Raw genomic sequence first — 10,019 nt, forward strand, 5'->3', positions numbered from 1 at the left:
TTGAAGAGAGTCATACACATAAGACATCCTAAAAATATGACAGAGTTAAAAATGAAAAAAAAAATCTGAATTTTTTGTTATTATTTAGGCACATTTTATTTGTCAGTACTCTTGACTTAGAATCACACTTTGTGACAAATATATGCAGAAAACCATGAAATCAAAACAAATATATACATTCATTAATCAAAAAGTAAACCCAAACAGCTGTAATTGATTGACAAAATGACAAAAACAGGATGACGACAAAACATGAATCAAAACAAAAGCACATGGCTAATTTGAGTGTATTTTCAATTCAATTCCTTTTATTTGTATAGCACTTTTAACAAAGGACATTGTCTCAAAGCAGCTTTACACAGATAATGCAGTAATAAAGAATTATTAAGATTGATCAAGAGTTATCAATCCATTTTGCTGTCTTTTTGTTTTATTTAGCAGAAAGATTTGTAACTGTGACAACGATGATGACAACAGCAAGCATTAGAAAGCACTCCAACATGGCTTAGCGGCTGTATTTGCCATTTCCTTTCATTGTCTTAAACGGATTCTCAAGCAGGGTGAGAAGCTTCATCAGAGAAAAATTGCTTTGTCTGCTTTTGCTCCTAGATATGTGCTCCTACACTATTCATAACAAAAACAGGGGAGCTGAAGTGCCCCTGCCTTTTCATTTCAAACTTTTCGTTGTGCTAAACGTCTTTTTTATTATTCTCAATGCCTGTGTTTTTTTTTAATTATGGCTTGATTTTCTTCTTAAGTTCTGGGTTCTACCTTTAAGATAAACAGTGTCCGAATACCAGCTACTGGTATAAGGGCATCTGCCAAACGCTATTAAATGTTTAAAAGCATGATTAATAAAATTTAATCATGCTTTTAAACATTTAATCGCATTTGAAAAACGGCCTTATCCAGAGCGACTTACAACTAAGCATTTCTTGGTTCTGAGAACCAAGAAAAAGAAGGCAGATAAATAAAGTATTAAACTATATAAAATATAAGAATATATAAAGATATATATGAGAAAAAAGGTGTATATACAAAATATGCTATGGCAGTAAACCGTAAATCAGTAAACAATTTAGGGTGGTTTATGTACTTGTCCTTAAAGCGTCTGTGTGCGGTATGGTGCGGTATATAAAGTGCACTGTGCTGTGCGAGTCCAGAGCTAAATTTATTTATTTTTTTGTCATTTTCATCAAATGTCATCTGATTACAGATTCTTTGGGTTTACCCTATAATCACAGTTACAATTATGTTTTGCCTATCCAATAATGCATCACACTGGTGCTACAACATGTTGGAATATTCAGGCTATAATCAAACCTGTGTTGTTGGATAGCACAGAAACACATAGATGTAGGGCGAGGCTGTGAAAGTACACTGAACAAAAATATCCTGCAGTTCCTGCAATCAGAATGCCAATTTCACATTCCCACAAAACTTGCATCATCTGTGGCATTGTGCTGTGTGATAAAACTGCACATTTTAGAGTGGCCTTTTATTGTGGCCAGCCTGAGGCACGCCTGTGCAATAATCACGCTGTCTAATCAGCATCTTGATCTGCCACACCTGTGAGGTGGATGATTCTCTCAGCAAAGAAGAAGTGCTCAGTAACACAGATTTACACAGATTGGGGGGGAGGGTGTTTTGTTTTTGAGAAATAGGCCTTCTGTGTACATAGAAAAAGTCTTAGATCTTTGAGTTTAGCTCATGAAAAATGGGGCAAAAACAAAAGTGTTGCGTTTATAATTTTGTTCAGTATACATAGCTATGTTGAACACCTTGAACAAGCCAAACCCACTATGAGCAAGTACAAGACAAATCTGCATTCAGAACCAGTGGCTGCTGGCAATAGCAAGTTCCCCATAGAGCACCTGCATTGTTCTGGAGGCCACTCTGTGCAGCTTGGGATGGTTTCTCATCAACGCCTTGGGTGGTTCCATGAAATTCTGGAGTAAGAACGGGCGCTTTGAGGATGGATTGGACTGTAGTTAATGTCAACAGTCTGCTACACTGACTCAGGACTTCTTCTCGCTTCTGATCATCATCACTGTACCCCGCAACATCGTATATCTGCTACATTCGGTGCAACCCAGATGAAGATGGGTTCCCTCTTGAGTCTGGTTCCTCTCAAGGTTTCTTCCTTATGCCATCTCGGGGAGTTTTTCCTTGCCACAGTCGCCACCAGTTCGCTTATCAGGGACAAACTTACTTATAAAGAACATATTCACTTTTACTCACCACATTATCTGTGTAAAGCCATTTTGTTCATTGTTAAAAGCGCTATACAAATAAAACTCAATTGAATTGAATTGAATTCTGCAGAGACTACACCTCCCATATGTGAATGTGCTGATCAAGCAGGACCACTTCAGTACCACTCTTGATGTGGAAGTACATTAACACAAGTTCTTAGTGTTTTATGTTTTTATCAGTGTTTATCTCAGAGTTTGAGCCCAAACTTTGTGGAAGATTTTTTCCTCATATTCTCCATAATGCCTCTCATAATTTTTCCTTAATTCTGCCTAATTTCTTTTTAATATTTGTTTTTTTTTTCTTTTTAACATCACAGCCCTGGCTTTTGATTCAACTTTTCTTGGATTAATTCTTTAGTAACTTTTCTTGGATTCTTGGATAAATTCTTAGTTTAACTTAATTTAGTTCCAAGCACTAATCTGTGTGGAGTCTGTGTATATTTACTATATTTTTTTACAAAGAAGGTGGGCAATGTGGAGTTCCTGCTACCAAACACAAAACATTAGCACTGTATTTGGCTTTCTAAAAGTGATCTGTACATCTGTTCTATACCATGTCTTACCCTCTATGACAAGATGGACTAGTGTGGAAGGACTTATTTCACAGGTGTGGGTTTAAGTGAGAGAGTCTGTGTGTTTATGAATATACTTAATATGTTATGTGTTTACTGATTCAAAATCTAATTAGAAGGTTTCTCTGGTAGATAGAGGATAGAAATTCAGTATGTAGATTCTGATAAAAGAGAAACTCCTCACTCCAAGAGCATAAGGTCTCATAAAACCTCACACTGTTCACTCTTTAAAACTCAATCATTTTCATTCAGCTGTATCTGTTATGCCCTTTATTACAATCCAACTACTCAAGGAGGGTAAGGAGCTGCTGCTGCTATCAGCCGTATGTAAACGTTTAACTTGCCAACAAAACAGGATAGCTGATATGCCCTAAACTTTCAAAAAATTGGGCTTACTCCCTTGTTCATGGTGTTCCTGTCTTGATGCAAGCAGGCTCTTAATTAAGCTCAGAAATCCATCTAACATAAACACTGTTGCTGCTGCTGCCACATGTCATTGTCTTACCTCTATTGCTGTCTCAATTATTATATACAGTGAGGGAAATAATTACAGTGGAACCCGGTTATGTCGATGTCCTAGGGGGTCGCCAAAAAGCATCGAGATAACCAATGATCGAGATAAACGAAAATCAAAATGGCGGCAGTATATTAACGTGCTTGAAATTTCTTTATGTACATGATGTGCGTTAATAAATGAGAATGTGCATGCACGTGTTTTTGAAGGGTTTTTTTACACAACAGCGTTGCTGCGATTTGTTTGATGAAGTCATGCTATAAAAATGTACATACAGTACATGTTTATCTGTCAGGAATCCACCTGCCACGCCCCCTTCGGCGTGTTGGTATATGTTGGTTCACGGCGGTCGTTGTTATCGCTCATGTGTATCCTGGTACGTGCCTTCCCACGGCACTCTCTCAACGGCTGCTCTTTTCTTCCCAAAGCGCACCGCGGATTCCCCCCGATCCTGTCGGTGTTCATTCTATGATTTTGGATGGTCATCACACGTTCCGCGCCGCAAAGCGCGGCTTTCGCCTCCCGTTCATCGCATAACATTTAACAACAAAATGCATATGTGCAGTAACTAACAGCAGAGATTCACCAGTATACAATACAACACCTGTAGCAGCTGTAAGACTTTTTTTTTCACCACTTTCGCGAGTTCTTCTGCGGCTGCACCGAGATAACCGGCGTTAAATTGCAAATTTTCCCCCCTTGTGCTCGAGATATCAGGGTTCAGCGACATAAAAAAAGTCGACATAACTGATAAAAAATGCTTACAAAAGCGAGAATTTGGTGGTTCCACTTCAAAAACGTCGACTTATTAGGGTTGTCGAGATAACCGAGGGCGAGATAACCGGGTTCCACTGTAATTGATCACCTGCTGGTTTTGTAAATGTACCCTCTTTCAAAGAAATGAACAGTCTAGAATTTTTATGGTAGGTTTATTTGAACAGAAAGAGACAGAATATCTTTCTGTCTCTTCAAAAAGAACTTCTAATATCAATTCATTATGTGTATAAAAGACACCAGTCACAGAATCTCCCTCTTCCATTCAAACCTCTCCACCACCATGGGCAAGACCAAAGAGCTGTCAAAGGACATCAGGGACAAGATTGTAGATCTGCACAAGGCTGGAATGGGCTACAAGAAAATCAGCAAGACACCTGATAAGTAAGAGATCACTGTTGGCACGATAATTTGAGAATGGAAGAAATACAAGATAAGTCAATCATCCTGGAGCTCCATGCAAAATCTTACCTCGTGGGGTGAGGATGATTCTGACAAAGGTGAGGGATCAGCCCAGAATGACATGGTCTCAAGGGAGCTGGGACAACAGTCGCATTAGGAACACACCAAGGTCCCTCTGCTCAGACCTGTCTGAAGTTTGCCAATAAATACCTGAGGGATTCAGAGAAGGCTTGGCAGACAGGTGATGTGGTCAGATGAGACCAAAATTGAGATCTTTGTCATCATCTCGACTCGCCATTTTTGGAGCAGAGAAATGCTGAATATGACCCCAAGAACACCATCTCCAGTGTCACACATGGAGGAGGAAACATTCTTCTTTGGGGCTGTTTCTCTGCTAAGGGTACTGGAGGACTTTACCACTTTACCACATGAACAGGGTCATGCACTGTAGAATCTTGGGTGAGAACCTCCTGGCCTCAGCCGAAACACTGTAGATGGGTCGTGGATCGTCTTCCAGCATGACAATGATCAAAAACATGTGGCCAAGGCAACAATCTAATTATCTAATAGCCTTTGGAGGCCTTGTACATGTTCTTGGGGTCATATTCAGCATTTCTCTGCTCCAAACTTGTCCCTGATGTCCTTTGACAGCTCTTTGGTCTTTCCCATGGTGGTGGAGAGGTTTGAATGGAGAAGGTTGATTCTGTGACAGGTGTCTTTTATACACATAATGAGTTGATATTGATAAAGGGACAGCACTAATTTGGGTCTGTGGGAGTCCATTTTTTTGCCAAATTGGTACCATCAAATGCTTATTTCACTCAAGTGAAAACAAAATATTTATTTTTTCTTTTTTTCTTTTTTTATAATTCTGTCTCTCTCTGTTAAAACAAATCTACCCTCAAAATTCTAGACTGTTTATTTCTTTGCAGGGGTACACTACCAAAATCAGCAGGGGATCAAATAATTATTTCCCACACTATACCTCTTCTGTGACACAAACACTCTACTACTTTATGTGTGCTGTATGTAAGTTCCACCACACACAGATTATAAGATGAAGCATTACATTGCTGAGCCTACGCTATTGCTGCCATTCCAATTTATTCTCACCTGGTTTCTCACAGACGTTGAGGAGCTGCTGCTGCTATTACAATATACATATACATACTATACATATTTATATGTATTATACATATGTACTTTTGTAGCCCTGCCCTACATCTATTACAAATGACAAAAAAGAATCAAAAGTCAAGTGGAGATATAAAATGAATCAAAATAAAAGCAAATGGATAATGTGGAAGTGTATTTTATATCAATTTATATCAAGTGCAGATAAACATGTAATATGTACAGCATGTGATCTATAAATATATATATAAAATCACAACTTAAACACATTGTATCCGTTTTAAATGTACCTTAAATTAATTAACCAACACTGTAAAATAATAATTTTCTTTGATAAAGTTTTTCTTATTTCTTTAAAAAGTAAATTTTTGTAGAATTAAATAAGAGTAAGAGTTTTTGAGTAAGTTTTGAGTAAGATTAAAATTGTATTATAAATAACTCATACACACACTGACTAAATCACCCAAGACTTTTAGTAATTTATTCAGTAATTTACATTACAGTAACACACTGACCCACTATTTGAAATAATGAACATTTTTGCCTGCTCTATACAGTAAAATGAAGGTATAATGTAATTTTTATCCAGCATCTGCGATTGCTATTTTTGATTACAAACTTTTACTTTTTCTTTAGTCGTTTTAAACTCCATCTGAATAATCTTTAAATGGCACTGACGCAAATTAGCAAAATAAGCCTCTGTTCATTTCAGTAATACTTTTGTAATCAAAAATACATTATGACAAACAAGATCATGAAAATGTTGAGTCGTGTTGTCAGTATGATGGTGTACAGTTTCAGTATTTCTTGATATAAACTATGGTTTGGATCACAGTGAGTGAAAATGCACAAAATTTAAAATTTATTAATTTGAAATACATTAATCAAATTAATGTAAAAATGTATTAATTTGATTGCATATTTGATTTATATTGATTGCAAGTGACAAAGACACTTTACACTTTTACTGTACTGTACAAGTGTTTGTTTGTTTCTTAGTTGTTCATCCATTTTAAGACTTTATAATTCTTTGTTTTACTCTGTCTGTATTCACTCTCTAATTGAAGGTTTACAAGATTCACCTTTGACCTGTTTTAGAAAACTAGTTGTTTATTGGTTGATCTGATGTCGTTCACTCGCCTTCATTAGTGACATTCAATATTCATCTGCACAATTCATCAATTGAACACATTTACAAAAAAAAAATTTCGATGACAGATGATGAGAACTGGTTTAACCATTTTGCATTCAATGACTTATACAATGAACTGATGCTGAGATGTTTTGGGCGTTAAAACTATCCAGGTGAAACCAGTATAATGTATTTTGATCAACATGAACATAAACAACTGATAATGTAGGAAACAGCAGACACTTGTACACATTCGATTAAATGATGAGGAGGTTAAACAAGTCAATATGAAAATTTCATTTTTTATTCTAAGAAACGCTCCAAAGCAACTTAGAAAAACTGTAACTGGTTCCATCTCAGGTGACTGACAGTTATATTTGTTCATATCTAATGGATAAAGAGCCTTAAGGAGTCATACGGAACCCCAAACGCTGCCGTTGAGGCATGTGTAGGATATAAACAGCTAGGAGAAAAACAGTGGAGAACTTTGGCGGACAAAAGAGCCTGCATTTTACTTACAATGACTGCAGGAGGAGTACACAGAGATATCTGCCACAGTGGGGACCATCTTGAGCAGCACTTGAAGGCTTCTGCAGGAATAATATTCACCGAGCACACACACACACACACACACACACACACACACACACACACACACACACACACACTATAATGAGTTATTTTTCAAAAGTATGAGTCAACCCCCACGATGATTTTATTATTTTTGTATAGTCAGTTATGCAAGCAAATGACACATTTAAACATAAATAAAACCACTAAATTAATAACAAAAATCACATGGGCAGCCTATCATTTTGCATCTTTCAGACAAGCAGGCAGACTTAAACTGGACTGAAGCAAAACTGTAAAACCTAAATCCATTTAGTGCATTTAATTACCATATTACATTAAAATGTAAATAAAAATCTTCTTCTTCTTCTTTCGGCTTCTTCCATTAGGAGTCGCCACAGCGGATCGTCTGTCTCCATACCCCCTGTCCTGTACATCTGCCTCTTTCACACCAACTACCTGCATGTCTTTCCAAAAACACATCCATAAACCTCCTCTTTGGCCTTCCTCTTTAACTCTTTCCTGGTGTCTCCTTCCTCAGCATTCTCCTACCAATATACCGCATGTCCCTCCTCTGCACATGTCCAAACCATCTCAGTCTCACCTCTCTGACACAAAAGACTTCCTCATACAATACCACAACTCCTTTCTCAGCACTCTGCCGTACGCTTTCTCTAAATCCACAAACACACAATGCAGCTCCTTCTGACTTTCTCTATACTTCTCCATTAACATTCTCAAAGCAAATAATGCATCTGTGGTGCTCTTTCTCACAGTATGGTTTCAGTATGACATGGAACCATACTGTTGCTCACAGATGGTCACCTCTTCTCTCAGCCTTGCCTCCACTACTCTTTCCCATAATTTCATGGTGTGACTGATCAACTTTATTCTGCTGTAGTTACAGCAGGTCTGCACATCTCCCTTATTCTCCATTCCTCAGGCATCTTCACACCTTCCAAAATCTTGTTGAACAACCTGGTTAAAAATTCCACTGCCATCTCTCCTAAACATCTCCACGCTTCTACTGATATGTTATCAGGTCCTACCCACTTCCAACTCTTCTTCCTCTAAATCGCTGCTCTCACTTCCTCCGTACTAATCCTATCCACTTCCTGCTTCACCATCACCACACCATCCAACCTTTTCTCTCTGTCATTTTCCTCATTCATCAGCTGTACAAAATACTCCCTCCATCTTCTCAACACACTCTCCTCACTAGTCAACACATTTCCATCTCCATCCTTTATTGCTCTAACTTTCAGCACATCCTTCCAGCTCGGTCCCTCTGTCTGGCCAATCGCTACAAATCCCTTTCTCCTTAGTGTCCATCTTCTCATACAGCTCCTCATATGCCTTTTCCTTGGCTTTCGCCAACCCTAACCTCCACGCTCCTACACTTCTCCTTTTCCTGCTGTCTCTTTAGACGTCTTCCTTCTCTCCTTCTCCTCCTTCGGCCAACAGTAAACCAATTTCCACCGGTTCCCTGTTGGCTAACGATACCTGTGGTGGTCGTTGGTAACCTGGGCCTCGACCGATCTGGTATGAATTTCTGATTTGTGATCCGCATATTTGATTTGACACGTTTGACAACCCTCCCCATTTATCTGTGCTTGGGACCGGCACTAAGAGTGCACAGGCTTGTGCAACCCTAATGGCTGGGTTGAATGTAAATAAAAAAATATAAATAAAAAAATCATAAATAATTTTTTTTTTTTTTATTACTTTCAAATAAAAAAAATCTTATCAGGGCACAGATCAGAGTGACCCTCTGGTTAGGTAAGCTAAGACAATATCTTTTACAAAATGATTTAAGTCTATTCATCGCTTTAACAAGAGTCACTAAACATATGTTTCACCATGGGGTGCATCTTAAAATAAGACTTGAACTCTTAATAAGTCTTTGTAAAGACAAAACTACTTAGTAAATGAATAAAAAAAGTTTTTTCTCTAAATATGATTACCATTGTTTTTTTTAAATATTCTTTACTCATGTGAATGTTGGTCCTGCAGCCCCTTTATTAAAGCCTCCAAACACTCTTTAGTCTATTCTGAGAGCTGAATAACAGTGCTACTTCAGCACCCCAGCCAACTGTTGGCTCAGTGTTGGCAAACGCAGGCAAGAACACAGACCCTAACCTGCTTATTTTGCATTTTGGAGGCCAAATAGCATAAAGCAGTAAACTAGATACTGCCATTTTGATAACAATGTCCAGATCATTTGCAGGTTTCTGTTATTACAGGATTTAAAAAACCAGTAAGGTAAAAAATGGTAGAGGAGATATAGTGCGGTCTATAAGTTTCTGATTGGTGTGGTTGCTTAATGGTTTGTTAGTGGGCTTCTTAAAGTAACCTTAGTTCTGTATGTTAATTTAACTCTCAGTCGAGTTAAACATGCTCTTAAGTTAAACATGCTCCTGAGGTTCCAGTGACCACTGTTCCTTCCCCTCTTTCCTCCTCAGACCTCCAAAATCATCAAAATTAAAAGAAATTAACTTATATCTGTCTGTGTGTGATGAATGTATATAATATAAAAGTTTCACTTTTTGTATTGAATTACTGAAACAGTAATACATATAAATATAACAGTAAATAAATATAAAGGCTATAGCAGTGCAGAGAGTAGACATTGTTGAAAAGTACAAGAAAATGGTGAATAAGGCACC

Source organism: Silurus meridionalis, chromosome 3 (assembly GCF_014805685.1).
Source record: "Silurus meridionalis isolate SWU-2019-XX chromosome 3, ASM1480568v1, whole genome shotgun sequence".
Lineage (NCBI taxonomy): Eukaryota > Metazoa > Chordata > Actinopteri > Siluriformes > Siluridae > Silurus > Silurus meridionalis.